The 26,232-nt window shown below is 35.3% G+C and overlaps 1 protein-coding gene across 1 annotated transcript in view; it reads left to right on the forward strand.

Moving 5' to 3' along the window:
• The first annotated feature begins 23,767 nt into the window (after nucleotides 1–23,767).
• The window catches only part of SPoCk (secretory pathway calcium atpase), an 80,665-nt gene continuing 78,200 nt past the window's right edge, over nucleotides 23,768–26,232 (forward strand). Inside the window, exon 1 of the mRNA XM_089098331.1 lies at nucleotides 23,768–23,786. The gene's annotated coding sequence lies outside the window, so the exon portion shown is untranslated. The remainder of the gene's footprint in view (nucleotides 23,787–26,232) is intronic.

Here is a 26,232-nt window from a genome sequence, read left to right on the forward strand (position 1 = left end):
ACTAGCTAGGAGTTATCGTCGTTATTAAAATTAATAGCAGAGCTAATCGGAAACAAGCATAAAAGCGTTTATTCTCTGGTGAGGATTAGAAACCAACTGACTCCGATTTTACAACCGAAAAATATTCACTTCAGGTACCCTTGCATAATGTCACATGATTGTTTTAAGATTTGCAATTGCCTAGGAGTTGCCGAAATGACCAATTATATCGATAAATTAAGGAACAGAAGACTCTTAAATTACCAGCTCAAACTAAGACAAGTAAAAAACAAGGAAAAAGAAATTGCATGTGTTTCAGACCAATAGCTTCTGTTTGTTTTTAATACCTAAAAGGAGACAAAAAAGGAAAACGACGAAAAGAAAACCTATAAAAGGAACACAAAAACGCCAGTAATACCAGGTTTAAAATCAGTGAATTCGAAACGAAGACTGGAATAAACTATAAACTAAAGATATGCAAATAAATTCTAAATCCATTTAGTAATCAAAAGAATAAATCTAACCTTTCTAATCTCAGATTAAATTAACGTGCAGTTTCTGCAAAACATTAACATTTCTCTTTCTCTAGATTAAATAAAAAAAACAAGCTTTTTAAACTGAAAGTAAGGAACGACGTTAAAACTTAAAACGAACAAAAATTATTCCGTATATGAACGTGGATGTCCCCTCTTCACCGCTCCGTTATTTATGATTAAGTTTTTTCATTGTTATAAAAAATAGAGTTGTGAAAAATATTCTAACTTTAGCGCAAGTAGTAAAGTGGTGAGTAGGGGACCATCCCTTTTGTAAACAGAATAATTTCTGTTCGTTTTAAGTTTTAATGTTGCTACTTACTTTCAGTTTAAAAAACTTGTTTTTTTTTATTTAATTTCTGATTGTTTTTTAGTTTTGTGTTTCTCTTTTTGTAGATAAGAGCTTAAAACCTCTACAGTAGGGTTCCCTACAGGAGGCAACCCTTCATATACGGAATAATTTCTGTTCGGTTTGATATACGTATATGAGGGGTTCGCCCCCTGGTTTCTTTACGCGAAAATCACAAAGGCTGTTTAATTAGAATAAATAACTCTTTTGAAATTACTAAAAAAAACTTTAGCGTAAAAGAGCGAGGTATTGACTAAACGGCGAACCCCCACATATACGTAATAATTTATGTTAGTAAAGCTTTTCATGTTCTTCCTTACTTTCAGTTGAAGAAACATTTTTTTTTTTAATTTAATTTCTGATCGTTTTTTAAATAATTATGGGAAATCCGGCACCCCCTTAATGGAAAATTCCCTTCCCCATGAAAAATTCCTCTATGGAAAGATCCTCCCATGTAAACCCCTCCCCCAGTCCCCCCCTACCAGAAAAAATCCCCCCAGAAAATGTCTGTATACTTCGCATTAACCTATACTATATGTAAACAATGGGCAAAGTTCGAAACTTGCAGCCCTTCCACTTGGGACTGTGGGGGGTTGAGTCATCCTTAGAGACATAGTTTTTACATTTTTCGAGTAGGCTGAAACAAATGGCTATCTCAAAATTTCAATCAAGTGACTTTGGTAAAAAAAATGAGCGTGGGAGGGGGTCTAGCTGCCCTCCAGTTTTTTGGTCACTTAAAAATGGCACTAGAACTTTTATTTTCCGTTCGAATGAGCCCTCTCACAATATTCTATGACCAGTGGGTCGAAACGATCACCCTGAAAAAAGAAAAAACACGCATCGTGATCTTTCTTCGAGCAAAAAATGCAAATTTCCACCTATTTGCAGATAGGAGCGTGAAACTTCTTTTATAGGGTTCTCTGATAAGCTGAAAAATGGTGTAATTTTCGTTAAAGTTAATTAAAAATGCAAAATTCCACATTTTTGCAGATAGGAGTTTGAAGCTTCTTTAATAATGTTCTTTGATAAGCTGAATCTGATGGTGTGATTGTCGTTAAAGTGAATTAAAAAAATTTGCAATTAAAACAAAATTTTATTGTTTAAATAAAATTGAGTTGTGAGAAAGTCAAACTTTAGCGTAAAGAGCGAGGCGTTGAGGAGGGGACAGCCCCTTTCATATACGGAATAATTTCTGTTCGTTTTAAGTTTTAACGTCGTTCCTTACTTTCAGTTAAAAAAAACTTGTTTTTTTTTATTTCATTTGTGAACATTTTTCAATTAATGCAGGTTTTGATTCTGGCTCACCGTGCATGAATAATTAAAACGAAATTTGCATATTAATTTTACTTTTATTTGGTTAAATGGCTTTCTCGAAACGTCTTTATTGGTAATAAACATGCGTAACTCACGAATTAACTTACGTAACGAACTTCTATATTCATATATTTTTGATATGTATATTAGGGGGCTTGCCCCCTAGTCAATACCTTGCTCTTTAAGCTAAAGTTCAAATTTTGTTCCAATTCTTAAAAATTACCCCTTAATCACAAAGGCCGTTAATTAGAATAAATAGCTCTTATGAAAGTACTAAAAAATCTTTGGCTTAAAGTGTGAGGCATTGACTAGAAGGTGAGCCCAATCATATAGCTAATATTTTTTGTTCGTTTTAAGTTTTGATATTGCTCCTTACCTTCAGTTGAAAAACTTGTTTTTTTATATTTAATTTCTGATTTTTTTTTAAATAATGATGGGAAATCCGGCACCCCCTTCATAGCAATGTCCCTTCCCCCATGAAAAATTTCTTCATGAAAAGATCCTCCCATAAAACCCCCGATCCACCCCCACCCCCCACTACCAGAAAAATTCCCCCTGAAAACGTCTGTATACTTCCCAATAACCAATACAATATGTTAACATTGGGTAAAGATCATAAATTTCAACCCTCCCCCTGCGGGCTTTGAGGGATTAAATCATCCTAAAAGACATAGTTGTAATATTTTGGACCATGCTAAACAAAATGGCTATCTCAAAATTTTGATCGGGTGACTTTGGGAAAAAAAATGAGCGTGGGAGGGGGCCTAGTTGCCCTCCATTTTTTTGGTCGCTTAAAAAGGGCACTAGAACGTTTAATTTCCGTTCCAATGAGCCCTCCCACGATATTCTAGGACCACTGTGTCGATACGATCACCCCTGGGAAAAAGAAAAAAAAAACAAGTAAAAAAAAACAAATAAACACGCATCTGTGATATTTCTTCTGGCAAAAAATGTAAAATTCCACATTTTTGTAGATAAGAGCTTGAAACCTCTACAGTAGGGTTTTCTGATACGCTGAATAAGATGGTGAGATTTTCATTAAGGTTCTATAACTTTTAGGGTGTCTTTCTTCCTTTTTTCGAAAATCAGCCAAATATTCTCAGGCGCGTAACTTTTGATGGGTAGGACTAAACGTGATGAAACTTATATATTTGAAATCATCATTAAAATCGAATTCTTTTGATGTATCTATTTGTATCAAAATACCATTTTCTAGAGTTTCGGTTACCATTGAGCCGGGTTGCTCCTTACTTACCGTTTGTTACCACGAACTGTTTGAAAACTGCTACTACTGCTACTACTACTATTAACAACTTACTGCAGCACCAAGCTGCCTGAGGCCAACACAGCTACGCGCGCTCCTTCTCTGGAAAACGCTGGAAAAGCGGCACATAATAATTTGTACCCTTTTTATATTGGACAAATGTTAATTTTCTGGATATAATCAAAGGACAGAAATCAGAATTTTCTGTTTTAAATCTTACTTAAAAATCTTCTGGTTGTACTTCTCCGCCCAACGGAAAATTTCCTGGTGATACTCTTCTCATGGCGTGCTACATTCCTTGAATATGCGAACTTCCGCTCAATTTCAAATTTTTGACTCGCTTTTGAGCTGTTGTCCCATTTCACCTGTGCAATATTTAGCAAAATCTTAGAAATAATTCCTCTTTTGAACTGTTCAAAGCAATTCCTTGCTTTCATTTTATTTTACAGATAGTAGTGTGAATAAAATGGTAAACTGAATGGGGAAATGTATGTCCAAGTTTTTGTGCTGTGCGCCCGTGAATTCTTTATTTCACATACAAAATTCAGGACAATAATTATCCAAACATGCCCGTCTCAAAATGTTTTTCCAATGTTAATCGGATTTATGTAGTACTACACTCCCTGATAAGGAAATCCCCGCCTTTGTTTGGCTAGATTTTTATGGGAAAATGCAGATTTTGGATTTAAGGTATACACTCTTGGTGTCAAAGGTCTAAGGGTTCGCTTCAGGGACTCCAAGACTCGATATTCAGAGACTAAGACCTGGAGACCTTATTACACTTTTGAAAATAAATTTTGGCAGGCTGCATTGCATATTTCTGAATGGAGGATATAATTTTATTCACAAAAGTGTTCTTTTTCGAATCCAAAACAGAAAAAGTAGATCTTATACCATTCCAGATATAAACGAATTAGATCCGATTCAGAAATATCAATACTTTTCAAAACTAGCATTAGAGAACAGAGAACCAATTACTCATATTTGACAGGCTGTATCATAGGTCAGAAATTTTTGGCGTATAACAAAAAATACAGGCATCAGATTTTTTCCTGAATTTCAAAGAAGATGAATTCAACAATATCTGTGCCACAAACTCACCCCTCCCCCTGCTGACTGTGAGTGGAACTCATGAAACTTAAAGATAGCATAAAAATCGACGCTATCCAACTTCAAGTCGAATAAGCTTTGAGTTTTGTCAAAGCTTATTTCTCCTTTGAGTTTTGTCATTCCCAGAGGTATGTTTGATCTTTGGACTATTTGGGACAAAATAGCTACCTCAAAGTTTTGATTGGATATATTTTGTGAAAAGAAAGAGTTGGGCACCAGTTGCCTTTCAATCACTTTTTACTCTTTAAAAGTGCTCTAGAACTCCCAGTTTCCAATTGAATGAGTCCCCTGCAAAGTTTATGCGACACCCTTTCCGTATGAAATGCCTCTGGGAAGTATAATAATAATAATAAAACATTGAAGCCTTGTGGCCTTTACTATAGGTGATTTTAAAGCTTTTCATTATTTACAGTAACCGTAGAAGTAGCATTAAAAGGCTTTTTCAAGATCCACCACAACCTACCCTGGAAGGTCTAATTTAATAACGTTATCCCCCCTTTGATATATTACTTTGTCACCCTTTTAACTATCTACATGCTCATGGTTTGTTTTGATTTAGTTCAACATCTGCCTAAATATTCCTTGACAGCTTCAACTTAATTGATTAAGCTTTAAATTAAAGCTTAATGCCATCAATCTTTACTAAAGCATTGCTAATACGTCCTCTTGACTAACTGTGTGGGCATAGTGTGTTTTAATTTAGGTCAACACAGTTTAAATATTTCAATATTGCCAAAAATTTTCACCTTAATTCCCCTAGTATTAGTAGCAGCAGTAGAAGCACCGATAGTAATATTAGTAGCAGTATCAGTAGTAGCAGTAAAATTAATAGTAGTAGCCTTAGCTTTAGTAGCTGTGGTACTAGTATCAGCAGTGATAATAGTAGCAGTAGTTATAGTAGTAGTAGCACGAGTAGAAGCAGTACCATCAGGATAAAAATATTGACTTTTGGTTGGTTCAACATCCCCCAAAACTAGCCCTGTAAGTTTAAACTTCAAACGCAAAACTGTTCCAAAGATATTGTTGTTCGGTCCTTTTGACAAGCTGCATACAGACGGTGTGTTGTGATTCAGATTACTTTCCCCTTAATATTCCCTGAGAATCTTACCCTTAGGCATAGTTGTAACAGTAGTCAGAGTAATAGTATTAGTTTTACTAGCACTAGTAGTAGCATTAATAGTAAAATCACTAGTACTAGTAGCAGCAATAGTATTTAAATATTGTCATTTGATCATATGAACATCCCTCTCACCAAGTCCTGGAAGTTTTTACTTAATGTAATTAGATGTTGCTATGACATTGCCAATATGTCCTTTTGATAACCTGTATGTTCATATACTTCTTGAAATTTTCATTTTAAAGGCTAGGCACATGAAGCTGATTTAGGGAACTGATTTCCAAATCAGCGCCGATGTTAAAAGAAATTGGCGTCGATTTGAGCTTGAAAAATTTATAGTTTTCGGCGCCGATTTTCATCATGATTATCGCAAAAAAAAAATAGGGATACACATAGACAGTCAGCCAGAGATGTCTGTGGTGAAAGACCTAAGCTGACATCAATCATGCAACTATTAATAAACTCCATTCGACTATTTGGGTCCATGATTTTTTGTTTTGAAAATCTCGCACAATAAATTTTTCTTTCAACAAATTTTTCTTACCGCTATCATTTGTCCACTGATGCTGAAATCGGTTCCCGAAATCAGCTACGTGTGCCCAGCCCTTTAATGCTCATAACCTTACAAGTAGTTGCAATAGAAGTAGTAGATGGAGTGACAGCAGTAGTAGAAGTAGTAAATGCAGCAGGGGTTGTAGTATTAGTAGTAGCGTGCACATATTGCCTTTTATTTAACTGATCTTCCCCTTTAAGCATTCTCTGAAAGTTCCAACTTAATAGCCAAATAAAGTCGTGAGAAACGCCCTTTTGACAATCTGAATGTACTTTTGGCTTAGTTCAAATTTGCCTCAAAATTCTTCAAATTTTCTCCTTCATAGGCTTAGTCTTAATAGCACTAGTACCACAGTAGTTGTGGTGGTAGTAGAAGCAGCATATGCGTTATTGTTGTATTAGTATGAGCAGTAAAATTAGTAGCATAAGTATTAATAAGAGTATTAGCATGTGCATGTTACCTTTTGGTCAGTTGAACATCCCCCTCATGATGCGACGGAAGTTTCACCTTGATAAGGTAAGCCGCTCCAACAATTTTGCAAATGTGCCCTTTTGACCCCCTTTTGAAACCCTTTTGATCCTAATGCACTAAGCTTTACATGTTGATATAATTGAAGTAGTAGTCGGAGTAGTTTAGTAGTTCAGTTTAGTAAGAGTAGTTTAGTACACGTAGTGGTGTCAGTAGTGGCATGCACGGTTTTGTCAATTGATCTTCCCCTTTAACAGATCTTTCATACAGAAGATTTCCATTTTATCTTTGTAGGAACAAATTTCTTGTTAAGCCATTAATCTTCAAGTAAATTTACGCCTTCATGGCATTAATTCACGCAGAGACTTTTTCAATTCTATGCACAGGCAAAGTTATCTGTTATTCCATGTGAACCCATTTCGGCAATGAAGCCCAGATAGTTACTTTGATTTTTTTGGTTATTTGGGCCATTTTTGAAGTTAACCCTTGACAGGCCACTATAGGAACGAATACCAGGAAAAATCTTCAACGCTTTCCATGTAATCTCTAGGTCAGACTATTTAAGAAAATTTTTTTTTTTGCATGATTTATTCAAAATTGTCAATTTTAGATCGTGTTGTAAAAATACGACATTAGCCTCTCGAGTATATAAAACTTGGGCATTTTAACTTTGTGTGGAAGGCTTTAAAACAATTAGTTTTGGCAGTGAGGCACAGTGGATTGTCACATTTTTCGCATTCAAAAGAGGTATATCCCGATTTGCACTCTTTGCAGTAGCTCTGCTTTTCAGTCTTTTTTGGCCAGTGATCAAGTCCATCGGCTTGAGCAGATATTGCCTGTCGGATTCGATTGCGACTTCGAATGTGGCTGGGACTTGCTTCAACATCTGCGGATGGTCTAGCACGTTTACGTTGGGGTATCACACGTGCCGAGGCATACAACCCTGCAGCAACTTTAGACCTGAAGGCTCTCAAGATCATTGGTTCGTCTGTCCTTGAAGTCAGCGCTTTGACGTCTGACCTGAAAAGAAGCCAGCTATTGCAGACTGCTGTGTCAATAAGCCACCAGAAGATTCTCGTATACCATTTTCGTGTCTGAAGATGAGTTCGGCACATCTCCACCAGCATGTATGCTAAATCTACACCACCCACATGACGGTTGTACTCAAAAACAATGGCTGGCCTTGAAACTTAAACCCTGGATTTATCCTTAACGTTTCAGCGTCTGCACGTATCCTGTGTCGTTATTCGTGCATACGTCGAAGCCAAGCAAATCGTGTTGTTATCTAACAATTGTGCTAACATTAACATTAGTGCATTCGATAATAGGGAACTTTTATCACTTCCAATAATAGAATAATGCTCATGAAAACTTTTAGCTCTTCGGCAGTGAGGCAGAGATTGCATCCCTAAGTTTGAATTGCAAAGACGTTACTTTGTTCAACTATCAGCTCAAGAAGTTCATCGTCAAAGAATTTTTGGAAGTATTTTAGTGGAGTCTCCAAGATGCCCGGAACTTGGCAAGGTTCTCCTCCCTAAGAAAGATCAACTTTTTCTGTCTTTACTTTTCTTCAGTCGAATTTTTCTTGGACTTTCGATTTATGCTTTGGTTTTCCAGTACTTGCTGTTACCGGTTGCTGTTGGTGACTGGAGGGTGGAGTTTCCCCCGAGGTATCGTCACCGGACTCAGTATTACTCTCCACGTCATCCTTGTTCAAGAAGAAGTAGAGATTGCCCAGTAGGGGCAACAAGTCTGCATCAGGATCATCAGTAAGATCTTCTGGAGACAGGAAGTCTGCATCATCGTCATCATCATCGTCGGAAAAGTCAGACAACATGTCTTCTCGAAGGTCACAAATATACTTGGCCACCTCTTCTGCGTCAATTCGGCGATTTTGAGCTCGTTTTCTTAGTCTGTAGTAAGATTCCGCCATCTAAAAAGAAAACACAAATTAGTTATTCGTTTCACAATTTTGAGCCACGATCGTCCGATGTTGTATTTTTGTAACGGGAGGAAGTTTATCTTGCTACTGATCAAAATTCTTGCACATTTCGTGAATTTCAACTACAGTAATTCTAAGCGGTATATATTTTATACACAAATGAAATGCAAGCAATCTCCCACCATTTCATTTTGTTACCAGTTTCTAGCTTAGAAATTGCCAACCTTTTCATTCGTTTTTCTTATCCCTTGGTTTGGTGACTCACTGTTTAGACCACATGTCACACAGCAGCTCCCTGAAGGTATCAATCGACTGTCATCTTTCAGCCCCATCGAAGATGTTAATAAAAGCAGTATTTTTTTTACAGCAAGATGGCAGTCTAAGCTCGAAAAGTACAGTGTTGTTTTTTTACAACAATTGCCTCTATAGGGTTAAATTTATCTAGTATTCGAAAATTCCGGGATTAAAAGTTTAAGCTTGTGATTTCTTTGAAAAAATACATGTTTTTAGGTAAAAATCTATGTTTCCTTAGTAAAAATATGGGCACCCATAAGGGGGAGGCAGGGGGATTGGGGCGCCCCCCCCCTCTGGCTGAATGATGTTGCCTTATTTTTATATTTTGGTTCTGAGATTTCTATTATATAGAATTAAAAGTGCCAATTAGACGAGTTTTGCCCCCCTGGAATTCAGCTTATGGGCGCCCATGAGTACAAATCCATGTAAATCGATGGCATTTCAAATATCCATGTAACAGGTCAAAAAATCCATCTAAACATAGATAAATCCATGGCTGTGGCAAACCTGTATCTATCTTGGCAAGTACCTTTCTAAAACTGAACCTTTTTATATTTCAGGTTGCCTTCCTCAAATTCATCCCAGGTGAATGGGAAAGCAAGTACTTCTTTAATTTAAGAATAAAATTCTCCTTTCAAGTTAAGATATAAATGGGCAGTTCCAGTGTACTTTTTTGACAAGAAATATTAAACTTAGCGCACAAACTAATTGAAAATTATAAAAGTATAATAAAAATAGTTTTTTGTTACCGTGTTACTTTTCCAAGGGCATAAGAAATCTTAGGGTAATTGCAAACAAAGAGGGTCAAACACATCACAAATTTCATAATTGCACGTTTTTTGAAGTACATTGCTTCAAGCTCTTAAGACATCCATGTCTTTACCGTTTGACATATCTACGCTGAGTGTTTGTACCAGTCACAGGTAAATTCTAACTGACAGATCCCAGTGGATGAAAAGACCTGGTCAGGGAAAATCTTAGCTATTAGCTCTATTGAGGTGCAAGAGCAAAGCCCAAAAGTAAGTAGAATCCGAATCTTTATTTCAGACATGGTGCAACTACTAATTACAGCAAAAAGAAACAGAGCATACAAGCAAAAAATTGATAATTAAGCTAAAATCATCTTTTATTATAAAAGGTTTTTTGTGACTAACACTATTTTTATAAATTGGAGGGAGGGGGTTCAAAGATAAAACAGATGATTAGACTTGAATTACAATTCATTATTTGTGAGTCTTGAAGTGACTAACTCCAGTTTATTGATTGGCGGGGGGGGGGGGAACCAATAAAATAGATAATTAACCTTGAAATACTATACATTCTTTGGGGATCGTAAGGGAACTGACTTTCTTTTTCACCTGTCAGCGAGGGAGTCACGACACTAAAATGGATGGTAAATCATGCTCTAGCAACTCCTTATCTTCTAGTTCATGCTTACTGAGGCATCCTTAGTTAATGGAACGTATGGAGACTAACAAGGACCGCGGGGAAAAATCTTCCGGCCTCACTCCCATGTTCAACATCAATTATAATTCAAAATACTATATACCAATGTGAAGCTAAATTATTCTGAGGTTAAAGCAATGTAAAATTATGCAGCTAAAAAATTTCGAAAATGAAAACTATTCCCTGAACAATCACCTGTTTCTGTTAAATCCTTAAAGACTTCATTTTAGTTCTCAGGTAAAATCACAAAAATGAGAGGAACAACCCTTGACTTTTGACATGAACCTTAAACACTACTTAGCACTTAGAGTAGAATAGAGTAGAGTAGAAAATTTTTATTTATAACACATACATAAATAAATGTCACAAAACAGCGCACATGCCTGGTGGCATACTTTAGCGCTGAAAATATTGCCAACGAAAATACACAGCCATTTTCAAAATAAATTTTACAACAACGAAAAAGAAAACCCTAATGAACAAAATGCTTAGCTTGTCATAAGATATTTCTTCATCAGTCTTAGAAAATGTCGCTTGTTACTGCATTCTCGAACTGATGCTGGAATTGAGTTCCAGATTTTTGGCCCAGTTTGACGGATGCTGAATCCCGCTCTCGATGTTGTAAAATTACAACATCGACTTAAACCTAAACACAAGCTAACACTAGCTTGCACACATCATTATGGCTCTCATATAACATTACAAAACTGAGAGACATACCCTTTGGTTTTTGCCATGAAGCTTAAACACTAGCTAGCACTTAAAGCTTAACACAAGCTAGCTCAAGCTTGCCCACGTCATTATGGCTCTCATATAAAATCATAAAACTGAGAGACATACCCTTTGGTTTTGCCATGACGATATGTAACCAACACTCGACCTTTCATCTGAGTAACCCTGCCTAAATATGAGGGGAGTGTAAGCAAATATTTAATATAGTATGCGTCAGCCTTGTACGTTTCAGAATTAATATGAGATAATGGCAATTGCGATAGCAATGAATAAATCACAGAGCTGGTATATAAAAAGTTTCAGTGCACGGTGCTTAAAGTTTCATTTAATCTTCTTACTGTTCTCTTTGTCAAAGCTGAAAAGAGTCCCCAGAAGTTGGGAGTTGAAACATTAGGCATTGTTTTTCGTCATCGCTGGCTATAAACATCCTTTTTTTTTTCGGTGTGCTACCTTTACATTAAACAAAACAGAATACTCGACACCAGTCAATTTGGACCATTCAGTTTATACTTAGAAAGAATTACTCGAGCATAGTCTTTGGATCATCGATGTTTATTCAGAGTTCTGCCATATAGTATAATCAAAACAAGAGAAAAATTGGGTAGACCTTCACCAACTTGCAAATTTTTGTTTATTTTTTTTTATACCATTCAATACAGAAAAAGTAAAAATGGGTCATCATCAGTATAGCAGGGATATTCTTAGAAATTCATCTTTAGTGTTTCCGTGTGAGGGGTTATCTCCAAAAAACAACGACATAGCCCATTTTAGCAAGTATGGTGCTTTTTCTATGGTTTACATGTTTATTGATGACGAATAAGGGGAAGAAAGGACCTGGAACCTACAAAAACGAACACCTATGCTAGGTAATATCAAAAACAAAATAGAAATCTTAATAATAATAATAATAATAATAAAAATAATAAGAAAAAAGTATTTTCTGTGAGTGCAGGGATTGGTAACAGGTAACAGATTATGTTACCAAACACGTCAAGGCTGCTCTCTAACTGCCTGAAAGAAGGGCGAAAAAATATATAAATGGGGAAACTTGTTGGAAGAAATAGCTTTTATGGAGTTATGGGAGTCGTAAAAAAACTGAAAGAGACATGAAAATAATACTTTTGAATAAATTAGGATGTGCTTCAAATTCTAAATATCATTCTTAAATTCTATAGCTGAAACGTTAGTTAATCTTCCCGGTTATAAGTTCGTGTGTAAGACCCGCCGGAATAACAAGCAAGGAGGACATGGACTTTTTGTCAAGTCATCAATACCTGTTAAAATTATGAGTGATTTGGAGCATTTGAACGTGGAGACGCTGTTTGAAATATTAGCGGTAGAAATTAAGATTAACCACAAGCAAATAGTTTGTTGTGTGTTTTATCGTCGTCCAAGTGGAAGCGCGAAAAGATATGCGTACATATATGTATGTGTATATTATTATATGTGTGTATGTGCTTGTACATACATCTGTACGCCTCATTTTGTAAGTGGCTGAAACCACGATATTCCGCATCGACAGCAGGTTTTTTTTTTCCAGATTTTTTTTTTCAGTGCAGATGGGAGGGCACTGGAAAATCATACAGAGGTGTCTAATGGTTCGTTTGAAGGTAGAATTAATGTATTTAAAAGCCTTTCACAATATTAACAAAAATAATTTTAAAATCAAAATCATTTTTGTAAAAAAAACTGCATTTTTCTATAGCTCTGTAGTAGAATTCGTTATTATTATCTTCCTGCACACGAAAATCAAAATAGGATTTTTACCATTATAAGAAGCACGTAGATATAGTTATGTAAAACTCAGTAGTTTTGAGGGGGACTAAAATAAAATCTGATTTGTCAGCTGAAACTATCCGGGTTGCAGTGATAGCTTGCAACCTAGTAAGAGAAGATCACACCCCATAGTAAAAATAAAATAGCCCATAACCCCTAAAAATAGAGTCAGATCAAGACAAGAAGTAAACTATGTCCGAAACCCCTATATAGCAACCTTACCGACTCTTGGCTTGAACAAAAAGAAAAATCTATTGGCTTGAAAATCAAGAAAAGTGGCTGAAACCACGATATTCTGTATGTACTGCATGTTTTTTTCTTTCTTTCTTTACGTATTTTCCTCTTCAGCTAGTTGGGTACTGGAAAATCATAGAGAGCTGTATAATGGCTCGTTTTAAAGGAAATTGCTACATAAGGTGCCTTTTTTAATTAAAAATAAAATAGTTTTTTAAAATTGAACCAATTTTAGCCAAAAAACTGCATTTTCTTGTACAAGCTTGATGAATGACGTTATAATCGTATAGGTTATAACCATATATGGCGTAATGAGTGAATGCAATATTTATTCACGATTATATATCGACAAGATAATAATATAAGAAATGAATAATTATAAGAATCAATTTCTTACGAAAAACTACCTTTTTCAATGGCACTATACTAGAAAGTACTGTTTTTAACATTACAAAAAGCATGCAGATATAGGTATGTAAAACGAAGTAATTCTTTTAGGGGTTTTAACAAAAAAATTTATTTGTGAATTGAAACTAGTTATAATAAAGAACAAACTCCTGTCCATAGTAACATATTTAATAAAAAAATTTTTAATTTCAAATTTAAAAGATATTGCTTTAAATTCAATATATTAAAAGTTCTCACCGATTGGGAGTCAAACCCCATTCTCACGTATGACAAGTGTGTATACTTACCACTGTACCATCAGAGACTTATGAAATATAAGTTACATATAAGACATGATAATAAATTCTTTAGTACACTAAAAACAAAATATAAATAATCGGTCTGGTTAATTAAACAAACAGGAAAAAGCTTATGCCTTTTTCTTTTTTGGAATAGTAAGAGATGAACTTCAGAGAATCAGGCAGGTAACTAAGTCCAATATGTGCCACGATGTTATTTTTTACAAGGTTTCAGCCATGTCTACAGCCATGATACCGATGAAACTTATAACATCCCTATTTTAAAGAAGCAAGCTATCTAGTCAAAAGATTATTTCAGTTAACATGATCTAGAGTGTCATTCTTTTCTATAACATTGTGTAATAGGTTCCTAGCTACCACTGCAGCTCAGATATATCCGATGAAGTTTATATAGTCAATCTATAATGAACCTTATTGATCCTTTTTTGCCAGCTACCGCTGCAACCCAGATGGTTATTACAGATTCTATTTTTAAAACTATTTCGTTTTTAATTTTTTTAATACACTAGATGTAGCAATTTCCTTGAAAATGAGCCATTAAACAACTCTCTACGCTGTTCTAGTGCCAAGCTAGCGGTGGAAAAAGGAAAAACCAAAATATAATAAAAAAGTGGTACTTGTGCATTATTCGGTACAGCCTCGAGAAATGAAGTTGCACTATTTACTGTGGCTACTGTAGAGTGGTCAAGAGTTTCTGATGATAGAATGGAAAGTATAGCTTGTACATGAAAATGTAGTTTTTTGTAAAAAGTTATACTAAATTCCCCTCCAATTTTTTTGGTCGCTTAAAAAGGGCAGTAGAGTTTTTTAATTCCGTTTTTTTAATAAAGAACAAACTCTTGCCCATACTAACTTGTACAGGCAACTGAACTATATCAAACAGTTCGTGGTATCAAACTGTATCAAACTGTAAGTAAGGAGCGACTCGGCTCAATAGTAACCGAAACTCTAAAGAACGGAATTTTGATACCAATAGATACATCAAAAGAATCAAATTTTAATGCTGATTTCAACAATAAAAGTTTCATCAAGTTTAATCTTACCCATCAAATGTTACACGTCTGATAAAATTTGGCTGATTTTCGAAAAAAAGGAGAAATACCCCCTAAAAGTTATAGAACCTTAATGAAAATCACACCATCATATTCAGCGTATCAGAGAACCCTACTGTAGAGGTTTCAAGCTCCTATCTACAAAAATGTGGAATTTTGCATTTTTTGCCAGAAGAAATATACTCGGAAGAATCTTTCCGTGGAGGTTGTTTCTTTGGGGTAAGGGACATTTCTATGAAGGGGGCGCCGGATTTCCAAGCACTATTTAAAAAACGATCAGAAATTAAATTTAAAAAAAACAAGTTTTTTCAACTGAAAGTAACAAGCAACATTAGAACTTAAAACAAACAGTAATTATTACGTATATGAGGGGGTTCTCCCCCAAGTCAATACCTCGCTCCCTACGCTACAGTTTTTTTGTGCTTTCAAAAGAGCTATCTATTCTAATTAAACGGCCTTTGTGATTCAGGGGTTTGTGAATTAAAAATTTTTTTAACTTTTAACGTAAAGTGCGTGGTATTGACTAAGGGAAGAACCCCCTCATATACGTAATAAAAAAAAACAATAAAAAAAACAAGCGATGCGGCTCAATAGTAATCGAAACTTTTAAAAACGGGATTTTGATGTTAATAAATGTATCAAAAGAATGGGCTTATAATGCTGATTCTAAATGTATAAATTTTATTAAGTTTAGTATTACTCATCAAAGGCTAAGAGCCTGAGAAAATTTACCTGATTTTTTAAAGAGGGGGGAAACATCCCCTACAAGTGAAAGAATTTTAATGAAAATCACACCGTCAGATTCAGCGTATCAGAAAACCCTATTACATAGGTTTCAAGCTCATATCTGCAAAAATCTGCAATTTTGTATTTTTTGCCAGAAGAAAAATATACGAATATAGAAGTTCGTTACGTAAGTTAATTTGTAAATTACGTCAGAACCAAATTTAGAGACAGCCATTTAGCAAAAGAAAAGTAAAATTTTTATGCAAATTTTGATTACTTATTCAATGACAGTGAGCCAAAATAAAAGCTGCATTAACTAAAAAACGATCAGAAATTGAATAAAAAAACAAGTTTTTTAAACTGAAAGTAAGGAGCGACATTAAAACTTAAAACGAACAAAAATTATTCCGTATATGAAAGGGGCTGTCCCCTCCTCAAACGCCTCGCTCTTTAGGTTAAAGTTTGACTCTGTCTCACAACTTTGTTTTTTAAAACAATAAAAAAACTTTAGCGTAAAGAGCAAGGCGTTGAGGAGGGGACAGCCCCTTTCATATACGGAATAATTTCTGTTCGTTTTAAGTTTTAATGTCGCTCCTTACTTTCAAAATAAAAAAAACTTGTTTTTTTACTTAATCTATAATAAAGAACGATCGCTTGTTCATAGTAACTGAAATAGTAATTAATAATTGTAGCCTTAGACAAAGTGGCAGTACTATCATTGGTAATTATATGAAAGAATAACCTAGACCCGATAGTAACTAAAACTTCTAAATTAACCAGAGTTGCAGCAGTCCAACCTAATAATAGACGATCAGGTCCCATACCAAAAAATAAAACTGCTCATAACTTCAAAAAATATATCAGATCGAACTTCAAAGTACACCCGTAAAACCTGTTTGTTTGAAACTTTTAAAAAGAAAACTTACAACTTCTTGGCTTGAACAACAAGGAAAATCCATTGACTTTAAAAACAAGGAAATTTGCTCATTGTCCTGACATTGTGCATTGCACAGTGGCGGATCAAAGTGGGGGTGCAGGGGCGTGCACCCTCCCAAACGTAGTGGGGGATTTTGGGTTTGGGTTGGGACCGCTTCCTCTGATTTGGGACACTATAGCATTTTAAAGTTAATTGTTGTAATTGGTTTGTAATATTTGAGTTATAAGTAAGTTTTTAATCTCTTTCAAACAGTTTGTGGTAACGAACTGTACAGTAAGAGTGTCTTGTCTCAATAATAACTGGAACTCTAAAAAACGGAAATTTGATACCACACAATACAGAAGGGCTGAACAGTTCTTTATCCTTCGGCCTACGAAACACAATTTCACTTTTGCCTATATAGGAATGAAAAGGCAGTTCTTTTGAGATAAAGCAGCGTTGCTTGCAAAATACAATTGTACCGTTTTTGGTATAATTTAGAGCCCAGGATAAAAATTGGTGTATTTGGAAATCTTATGGTACAATATAAGAATTTCTGGTACATTTTTGTAAAGATTACTCTTCTTTTACTTGGATATCTGTTGAAGTTTCAGACTATTGAATATCTTCTTCTTTTTACGGCAAATTCTAACACGTTTTTCAGATAGTGCATTTTGGCAAACTTTTAGTCGGAAAACTAGTAAGTTCAGTTTATATCGTGAACAATACTGCATAGAAGTCGTCAGTTTTCAAAACTGCTAATGTATGCAATAAAATACGGTATTTTTTGCATTTCAGTTGACTTAGTTTCGCAATCTTTATTTAACGGCAGTGTCGTTTGTACCAGACTTTGATTTAAAGTATACCATATTTATTAGACTAAAAAAGTGGGCTCGGCATTAGACCTAGGCTACCTTTTGGGTAAAGGTAGAGACTAAGTCTGTAGGCCAGGCTTAGAGCAAAAACAGATTGGAAAAAGAAAACAATATAAGATTTCCAGTATAACCTGGATGTGAAATCCGGATTTACATACATGCTAGCAATTTATATCTTTATTAAATGTATTATTGTTTATGGTGGAACACCCAAATCATTAGCCTTTCATCAAGTATTATCTTTGTTTTATTTAATAGATTAGTGCCCTTTTGATATTTTTAGTGTCAATATCTACCAAATCATATTATTGAGTTAGGAATAAAGTGAATACACCATTTGATAGCCTACCTTTTTTTATGCTGATTACAAATATAATAAGCATTTCTATCGGAAATGAATTTCAGCTCCCCCCCCTATATAGGCCATACCTAACCTAACCTAAACCTGAATTGGCAGATATCGGGGAGGGGGTGAAATTCATTTCCGATAGAAATGCTTATTATATTCGTAATCAGCATTAAAAAAGGCATCAAATGGTGTATTCACTTTAGTCCTAACTCAATAATATGATTTGGTAGATATTGACCATTTTTAGTTTCTGTGACTGATGTCCAAACCAAATCCACCTGGCCCATCTTTGGAAGGGAACCAGGCTATTCCCTGGAGTGATGCAGCTATTTCTCCTTCTCATGCCCCTGACCCTACAAACATTGAGAATCAAACATTATAACAGCCACTTCTAGACTGCCATCAAGTACATCTACTTCTAGTGATGGTACAATGATCTCTGTGGGATCACCCCAGCTGAGTGACCCAAATTGTCAATTACCAGGTAGTGAAAACCATATGGCATAGGATGATTTCCAAGTAGTCCAAAAACATAAGAAAAAGTATAACAGCCCCAACCCCTGGTAATGAAATATCCACCCCAATGTTTGCTGTATGGTAATAATCTTACCAGCTCAGACAAATACAAATATCCCACCCCCAAAATTTGAACCCAATAAACACATTGCTTTTTTAAGAATGAATATTTTTAATAAATTGAGAAAGGAATTCGACATATTCATGAATAGAAATAGCCTAGAGAAGCTGAAGTATTTGCAAATGATGCAGCTTGTCTGGCCCTTTTGCTTGATCTGAAACAGGTTGGTAACATGGCAGTAACCTGCAAACCAAAAGAACAAATTCTTCAAAAAGAAACTAGGCTAGTCATTTATAATGTATCACCTCTATATGCAGGTAGTGATATCCAAGAAGGCCTTACGGATAATTCCCTTTCAAACTGTCAATTAAAGTCAACAACAATACTAAAGAAAAGAAATGATTGAAATGAACTAGTATCTAGCAACTCAGTTCTTTGTTTATTTAAAAGAGAACATTCACCAGAAAAATTGTTCTTATTTGGGGAAAGAGTTGCCTTTAGACACTATGATGAAAAACCAATCCAATGTAAGCACTGCTTAAAACTGGGGCACACACAAAAATTTTATCCATTTGCAATAGCTGTTGTTTGTAAAATTGTGCTTTGAGGGGTCACTTGGAAACCAATTGCCAAAACCCTACAAAATGCACAAACTGTGCTGGTTCACACCTTTCTGAAAACAGAAATCTATGTGCCAAACACAAACAAAGAAGTCAGATTATAAAAATGTCTCAGGAGAAAAATAAACCAGTACCTATAATTACAAATGCTATGAGAAAAGAGACTAGACAATCTCAGCCAAACTTTCCCAACACACCCTCCAGAACATCAAATCCACCCTAAGATCAAAGAAGACATCTACAGCAAGTATAGAAAAAAATACTTTCTACTGGCTTTCATAAGACTTACTCCTTGTCAACAACTGAATTTCCTATAAGTTTGGTTAGCCCTTCTTTCCCCAGACTTGATCAAAAAGTAGGAAGACTTTCAACAGGTTCTTCCCCTTTGCAACCAAAAAGACCTACCTTCTTATCTATTAGAGGCACTGAACCTCCCAGAAGAAATATGAAACCCCCAACACCTACAATTTTAGTTGGTAATCAACTTATAAATTTGTCAAAATTCATTATTACCCTGGAACTTATTCAAACATCAAATTATGACATGCAAATCAAAGGCATATTATGTGAGAAAGCACTAGAGAAGCACTTTCCAGAGTTCTTGCTGAAAGAAGAGATGCATGAATTTATAGAGCTAGTTGCTATAGTTACTGCTCAAAATATTCAAATTCCCCTAATGATTAGAAAAAAGCCCACCTAACTCACTAACAAGATTAATGTCATAGATAAACTGATTGTATTGCAGTGGGACACATTCTCACCTAATAAAATGAAAATAATGGAACTCTGCTCATATTTAAATAAAGAGAAAGTAGATATAATTTGTCTCCAAGAAACATGTTTGAATAATCTTAAAAGAGTGGCCATACCAGGATACAAATGCTACTGCAAAGACAGAGATTCTGGCAGAAAAGGAGGGGGTGCTTTTTTTTATAGCTGAGAGTTTAGTTCATTCACCATTGTCATTAAAGCAACATGATCATGAAATTGATGTGGTGGGAGTTTCAATCACTTTGAGATCAGGAGATGCTCTAATAATTAAATCTATGTATAACCCAAAGGATCCATTGGGAAGATGTTGAGCAGTCAAATTAAGCTGGAAAAATGTGGAAAGACTGTTATTGGAAAATAATCACATAGTAGTTCTAATACCATATAATTTGCCAACATATTACAATTCCAAATATAATAAACATCAAACCATAGATATCCAACTAGGTCCTGCTTTTGCTATTGATCAGGTGTCAATTGGTAAAGTAACAGATCTACAGAGTGATCACTGTGCTGTAAAGACAATTTATCTCATACATGTCTTGCAAAACAAAACCTGGTAAAAGGGAATTTATTAATAAGAAAGGTAAATGGCCAGTGTTCAAGCAAATCCTGCAAGAAGCTGACTATACTCTTCTCGAAGACTCTTTCCTAATTGACGATAAAGTGAAAACCCTTAAAAAAATTATTATGGATGCTGCATACAAAACAATCCCTAAGACAAGCAGTAATGCTTGGACCCCTCTTGGAAATAAAAGAACTAAAGACTGGTGGAATGGTTTATGCACTGCTGCAGTGGAAGCTAAACACATAGCAAGAAAGGCATTCCAAAGACATCCATCAATGATCACAGCAATTGAATATAAACGTAGCTTGGCAAAAGTGAAAAACACATGTCTACAGGCTAAAAAGAGGCATGGGATAAATTTATAACTAGACCATCACACTGCATTATCTAAGATTCATCAATATGTAAGTAAGATGAATGGCAAGAAAATCACACTTGATGATTGCAAGTATGAAATAAAACACTAGGGCCAGCTAATAACATCTGATAATTTAAAAGCTGAGATATTTGCAAAAATATACATGAAGAATGACATAGAAACTATTTTGCCAAACCCACCTGTATCAAAATTCAGCACCAGGGTATGATGAGGTACACATCAAATGGCTGATTGAATCACCCCATACCCTTTGAAATAAACTTCTTGAATAATGTAATAAGGCATGGATAGAATGGAAATTCCCTAATTCCTGAAAAATTGCCTTTATTCACCCAATCCTCAAACCTGGCAAATCACCCAATAACCCAACATCTTACAGACCAATATCAGTCCTCCCCACCATGGGCAAGATATTTGAACATATGATTTTAAAGAGATTATAATGGTTTGCAGAGGTCAATTAAATGATACCCCTATCTCAAACAGGTTTTAGAAAGGGTCACAGAGCAATGGACAACATAACCAGAATTGAAATAGACATAGCAGAGGCTTTGCAGGATGGTGAATTCGGAATTGCTGTGCTGTTTGATTGGATAGATGCATATGGAAATGTTAAACACAAAAAGTTACTAGAAGTTATAAATAATAAAAATTTTCCATCTCTGGTGGTATCAATGATAGATGATCTACTTTGTGATCACTCTTTACAAGTGCAGATAAATGAAACTTTGTCTTCAAGAAAACAAGTTAAAGATGATCTCCCACAAGGAACTGTCATAAATCCTCTTTTATTCACACTGTATATTTCAGAATTAAAACTTAGAAGTCAATCAAAAAATGGAGGATTTTGCTGATGATCTTCTGGTGTGGAATAGACACAATAATATAACCTTACTCCAAAGCATAATTCAGGAAGACATAGATGATGTGTGCCTGTTTTCTAAAGCTTTTGGTCTCCCCATTTTGGTCCCAAAAACAAAGGCAATAGTGTTTTATGACCAACAAACAACCCTCCCTAAACTCTTAATGATAGAAGGGAGTACAATAGCTTATCAGCCATCTGTCTGTCTACTGGGTATAACCCACAGTTCATATAATTATCCAGTAAGCTTATCACAGATCATTTCTGGTCTTCATTCTTGGTGCAAACAAAAAGCTCCTCCCACTTCTTTCTGCATTAGCGGGTTAGTACTTGTTTCCGATTAGATCACAGTCTGACTTGTCTACCCCTGAAAAGATCGTGGGTTTCCACTTGTTTCCGATTAGATCACAGTCTGACTTGTCTACCCATGAAAAGATCTGATGCCGCCTATGTTTCTATCTGCAAAAACGTTCTCTGGAGCACTTGCACCCTGGTCCGGGTTTTTATAATGGGTGAGATAGGGAATGATCATACTGGATAATTATATGAACTGTGGTATGACCATTGACTCTTGCTTAAAATGGCAACCACATGTGATGATGTTGAGAATATCAATTTTAAAACAACTCATCATCTTAAAGTGACTTGCAGGATCTAAATGGGGATCTTCACCAAATTGATTATTTTTATAAACTGTATATTTGATCTAAAATGGAATATGGAGTTCATTTCCTTGTAAATTTCCCTGTAGCTCTGTTTAAAACCCTTGAGACACTCCAAAATTCAGCCATAAGAATTGCATTGGGGCTCCATAAACATGCTGCAGTAGAGAAGCTAAAAGAGCTCTCTAGACTACCTGCTCTGAAAGATAGAGCTACTATGCAGAGAAAGCATTAATTTACAAAAATTTAATATTATGGTGATAAACATACAGTCTTTCCAGCCACTTTTGCAAACCATAGCAAGCCTCAGCACCATAAGTCTTCTTTGTGTCAATATCTGAAAGATCATTAAAATTGGAAAAATGAACATGCAGATAGTTAGCCTTTTCCACATTCTCCACCATGGGAAATGGATGCCCCTGAGTGTCATCTCTAATTGCTCCCTAAGGATAAATCTTTTTATACTGATCAGTATGTTTATCAGCTTTTTGCCAATAAAATTTCCTCACTATTTCCCAAACATACTCAAGTTTACACAGATGGATCAGTAAAGGGAACAAATGCAGGTGCAGGGGTTTGCATTTAGTATGTTTCCTTGAATATATCAGTAACTCTTCCATCCAATACTTCAATTTTGTCAGCAGAGCTGTTTGCCATTCAAAAAGCATTGGAAGTTATGGTCAACCTCAGACCAGCTTAAAAAAAGTGTTAATTCTCACAGATTCCCAGTCTGCCATCAAACTAATCAAAAAAAAAAAATAAATTATGTGGCTGCTGACTCAGATATAAAATTTATTAGAGATTCTCTCCTAGGCCTTATGAATGTGGACACTTCAGTTTGCTTTCACCATATCCCCAGCCAGAAAGGGCTGACCCACAATATGACAGCTGATAGGCTAGCTAATGAAGGAACAAGTGTTTGCACCCCTCCAGACTCAAAACTTGGGAATCTTTGAGATATTATAAAACACCATGGAAAAACAAAGTGCACTCCATTCCTGAATTCCCCATTTCAATCAAGGGAGGATTTGGTGTGGCATTACAGGTTAAAATCTGGATACCTGTTACTGAGTTCTCTTTGATTCTAATGAAATCTGCATCATTCACCACTATGTTGGTGGTGTTTAACATCAGTGAAAACCCCCCAACATATCTTTTTTGAGTGTTTGGTACTGGCACCACAAATCAAGGATTAAATTAAGCTGCCAGAAAATGGGTGTTCCAGACACATTTGATGATTTAGATCATGAAGAAGACAATGGAACATTGATAGAATTCTACAGTGCAGAAGAGAGCAAGAATGAGTAGGAAGCGCCATACTTGTAACAGCCAGTCTTTTTGTCTGAAACTGCTGGGAACAGGTAGCTCAGGTACTCGCGCTTCCCACAAACCATCATCAAAATTATGGCTTTCAAATGACATGCCTAGTTGAGTGTATTTTTATTTTCAGTTGCTGCTTTTATGAACACAGAGAATTATTGCTGACCATTTCTGAAAACATTGCTGAAGAAAAAGAAGGATTGAAGATACTACTCTGAAATCAAAGGGGCAAAAGGGCTGCATGGTAATCCATATACCCTCAGACAAATTCTGGAACTGGAACTGAATACAGTATTTTTTGCATTTCAGTTGACTTAGTCATGCAATCTTTATTTAAAGTCAGTGTTGTTTTTACCAGCCTTTGATTTACAGTTTGCCATATTTATAAGACTATAAAAGTGGGATCTGTATTAGACCTAGGCTACCTTTTGGGTAAAGGTATAGACTAGGTCTGTAGGCCAGGCCTAGGGCGAAAACAGATTGGAAAAAGAAAACAATATAAGGTTTCCAGTAGAAATTTAGTGCATGGTCACTTCTAAACAAAATATTATAATAGAACAAAAGTAGTGCCATGCCTATTTCATGTTCTTTCCAAATATTAGAAGCCTAAGCTTACATTCAAAACCATGAACTACCATCCCTAATTAATTTCCATAAACCAGGCAAGGCAATAACAGGATATAAGCTTCTGAATGCTGAAAGTATCATTCTAAGCCTTTTTAAACTTGACCACTCAGATGAAACTTGTGGTCACTCTGGAAATCTTTTCTTGGAACAAGCAAACACCAAGCTGAGGGGCAAGTACTCCTACATTAGAGTTGTTTATAAGGTTGCCATTATTGGTGATTTATCACCAAGTTTGGTGATTTTACCTAAAATTTGGTGATTTTATTAATAAGATTTGGTTATTTTATTATGTTTGCATTCCAGCTTTTTGAATACAGTGAGGCAAGTTTTGATGAAAATTCTATTCAACAGACATGATTGTCAGTGGATAGCAAAGTTATTGCATATCAAAATAACCAATCAGGGAGATGACTGTAAACAATGCCACCTATATAAATAAAGAAGAAAATTTAAGGTTAATATAATAGAGCAGTTGCAGGATCTACTACACATGGCTTGATATTAGGTTTGTTTTAGATGCAGAAAATATATTATATTATTTCTATTTTAGCCTATATTCACATTCTGACATCTAAGTAAGTGGGTTGTATAGGCTACATATTTCTAATCATCAACTACTATAATAAGCTGAGGTAGCCTATACTCTGGATGAGGTGTAATTTCAGCTGAGGGCTTTTCACTATCTTGGGAAATAGTCGCACCAGGAGAGTCAAACTTGCAGGAATTAACTCAGACCTTAAATTATGCCCCAGAAAGGTGTTTTCTAGCTCCTATTTCAAGGTCATTACTGTATTATTTGTCTGGAAATTCAGATGAGTCTGGTCTAAAAGAAGTTGGTATCACAATCCTCAATGCATGTAGAAGGCCCAGACTTCAGATTGAAAATAGGAGTATTTGTATTTCAAACCCTTAATCTGAAATACTTTTTGAACATAGAATGGATGAGAAGTTAACTGAAGCTCAGGAAATTATAAAAATACCTTGTTGCTAAACAAAGAATTAGTCAGGTTAAGAGAAAACTGTTCAAAACACTAGTAAAGTATTCTATTGTAGTTGTGTTTATTGTTCCTACTAAAAGCACAACTTTGCATAGACAGCATGGTGAAGATTCTGCAAGTGAGGCTGTTGAAGAAGTGACAGAGGTAGTTTATTATGTTGAGGAAAAGTGTGTAAATGCAAGTGTTAAGACATTTGTGATGTAGGATGCTTTTGTTGTTGTAAAGAGTTCTAGTTCTAAAAAAAAAATATATTGAGGAAATGAAGTTAGTATTAAGATAAAAGATTTTAAATTATATTTTATTGGTCAATGTTTGAATTTTGAGTAGCCAAATGGGTATTAAACAGATCTTAGTAGTTTATTTGTGTGTTATTAAAAAAGGATTAGAATGGCGTGCCTAAAGATATTGTAAGGGCAGAGCATTCTACTCCTCCTAGGTTGGTTTTGGGGTTGAGAGGATGGAGGATGATGTATAGTTGATTGAGAACAAGGTTTTAAGAAAAATTTTTGTGTATTATTAATGTATTTCCATGGTGAAAGGGGTGCCCTATGGCGGAAGGGCACCCTGTAAAACCGGGAATGGCATTTATTTTGTGGTTTTTGAAAAAAAAAATTGTAGTATACCTTGTCTTCATCAATTATGTTTGGCTACCCAAATTAAAAAATAAATGATGTTTTTAAATTGGTGTAGGTGACATCAAAGTTCAAAATTAAGTGAAAAAGATTATTATGTCACCAAGAGGAGAGGAGATGGGATTAAAAAAAAAAATAGTGCAAACATTATATCTTTGTCTGTTTTTTCACAATAGGACAGTCAAGAAACCCAGGCTGTGATGTAGTTAAATCAGATACTCAAGAAAATTCTGGACCAGAAACTGATTTGAACATTAATACTGTTAATGATACTAACTCTTTGAAGAGACAGGTCCGTTGTTTAAGGCTCCTCCAGGGAAGAAACTGCCACTTACTTGTAAAGCAAGACCCATGGATGAGGACACTAGTTGCAGTCAGAAAAAAAGAAGAAAGACATACATACCATTCATCTTATGGCCTTGGCAAGGACAAGTACTACTGAAATAATAAAAAATGTAATTTGAAACGCAGGTGAATACA

Source organism: Artemia sp. Qi Xiang Cuo, chromosome 12, assembly GCF_049724085.1.
Source record: "Artemia sp. Qi Xiang Cuo chromosome 12, ASM4972408v1, whole genome shotgun sequence".
NCBI classification, from domain to species: domain Eukaryota; kingdom Metazoa; phylum Arthropoda; class Branchiopoda; order Anostraca; family Artemiidae; genus Artemia; species Artemia sp. Qi Xiang Cuo.